Source organism: Arachis hypogaea, chromosome 2, assembly GCF_003086295.3.
Source record: "Arachis hypogaea cultivar Tifrunner chromosome 2, arahy.Tifrunner.gnm2.J5K5, whole genome shotgun sequence".
Lineage (NCBI taxonomy): Eukaryota > Viridiplantae > Streptophyta > Magnoliopsida > Fabales > Fabaceae > Arachis > Arachis hypogaea.
The window spans coordinates 53,253,740-53,255,849 of record NC_092037.1 but is presented as its reverse complement, the minus strand read 5'-3'; the positions used below and the strand labels follow the sequence as shown (position 1 = coordinate 53,255,849).

Here is a 2,110-nt window from a genome sequence, read left to right as displayed (position 1 = left end):
GACTTTGAGAGATCATGTTGACTTGCTGAGTCAACACTTTGTTCTGAGCCAATATGGTATTCAGAGCATCAATTTCAAGAACTCCCTTCCTCTGAGGTGTCCCATTATTCACGGAATTCCTCTCAGAAGTGTACATGAATTGGTTATTTGCAACCATGTCAATGAGTTCTTGAGCTTCTGCAGGTGTTTTCTTTAGGTGGATGGATCCACCTGCAGAATGGTCCAATGACATTTTCGAAAACTCAGATAGACTATAATAGAATATATCTAATATGGTCCATTCTGAAAACATGTCAGATGGACACCTTTTGGTCAATTGCTTGTATCTTTCCCAAGCTTCATAGAGGGATTCACCATCTTTTTGTTTGAAGGTCTGAACATCCACTCTAAGCTTGCTCAGCTTTTGAGGAGGAAAGAATTTATCCAAGAAGGCCGTGACCAGCTTCTCCCAGGAGTCCAGGCTATCCTTAGGTTGTGAATCTAACCATATTCTAGCTCTGTCTCTTACAGCAAAAGGGAAAAGCATGAGCCTGTAGACTTCAGGATCTACTCCATTCATCTTAACAGTCTTACAGATCTGCAAGAACTCAGTTAAAAACTGATAAGGATCTTCAGATGGAAGTCCATAGAACTTGCAGTTTTGTTGCATTAAGGCAACTAGCTGAGGTTTCAGCTCAAAATTATTGGCTCCAATGACAGGAATGGAGATGCTTCTTCCATCAAATTTGGACGTTGGTTTTGTGAAGTCACCACGCATTCACCTTGCATTATTGTTGTTGGGTTCGGCTGCCATCTCCTTCTCTTGTTCTAATATTTTTGAAAGGTTACCTTTAGATTGTTGTAATTTAGCTTCTCTTAGTTTTCTCTTCAGAGTCCTTTCAGGTTCAGGATCAATTTCAACAAGAGTGCCTTTTTTCTTGTTCCTGCTCATATGAAAGAGAAGAAAACAAGAAAAGAAGAGGAATCCTCTATGTCACAGTATAGAGATTCCTTTATGTTAGTAGAAGAAGAAAGAGGAGAAGAGTGAAGAAGAATAGGTTCGGATTTGTAGATGAAGAGAGGTGAAGAGAAGTGTTAGTAAATAACTAATTAAATAGAATAAGAAAAGAGAGGGAGAATTTCGAAAATAATTTTGAAAAAGAGGTTAGTATTTTTGAAAATTAAAGATAAGATAAGATTAAAATTAAAATTTAAAACAAAAAGAGTTTTTTGGAAAAGAGATGAGATATTTTCGAAAAATAGAGAAGGAAAAGTAGTTAGGTGGTTTTGAAAAAGATAAGAAACAAACACAAAGTCAAAGAGTTAGTTGAAAAAGATATTAAAATCAAATTTGAAAAGATAAGAAGATAAGAAGTTACATAAGATATTTTGAAATTAAATTTTTGACAAAGATAAAATTTTGAAAAAGATATGATAAGATATGTTTGAAAAAGATTTAATTTTAAATTTAAAATTACTTGCTTCACTAACAAAAAACTACAAGATAAGATTCTAGAACTTAAAGATTGAACCTTTCTTAACAAGAAAGTAACAAACTTCAAAAATTTGAATCAATCACATTAATTTTTAGTGAGTTTTCGAAAATTTGATATAAAGATAAGAAAAAGATTTTGAAAATAATTTGAAAAAGAATTTAAAAAGATAAGATTTTTAAAATTGAAATTTTGACTTGACTTGTAAGAAACAATTAATTTTAAAAATTTTTGACCAAGTCAACCCAAAATTTCGAAAATTTGGAGGGAAATAAGGAAAATATTTTTTTTTATTTTTGAAATTTTAATTTTGAGAGAGAAAAATAATTAAAATTAAAACGTCATAATTGTGTTTTTCTCTTTTCTTTTTGGATCAAAACAAGGAATGCATGCAAGAACACTATGAATGTCAAGATGAACACCAAGAACACTTTGAAGATCATGATGAACATCAAGAACATATTTTTGAAAAATTTTTGATGCAAAGAAGACATGCAAGACACCAAACTTAGAAATCTTTAATGCATGGACTCTAACAAACGAAAAATGCATATGAAAAACAACAAACAACACAAAACAAGAAAACATCAAGATCAAACAAGAAGACTTGTCAAGAACAACTTGAAGATCATGAAGAA

At 31.7% G+C, this 2,110-nt stretch overlaps 1 non-coding gene across 1 annotated transcript; it reads left to right on the top strand.

Annotated features, from left to right (window-relative positions):
* Positions 1 to 290: 290 nt before the first annotated feature.
* On the top strand, positions 291 to 394 carry LOC112767112 (small nucleolar RNA R71). The gene has a single exon (XR_003184741.1). It is a non-coding gene; the product is annotated as a small nucleolar RNA R71 (small nucleolar RNA).
* Positions 395 to 2,110: the final 1,716 nt, after the last annotated feature.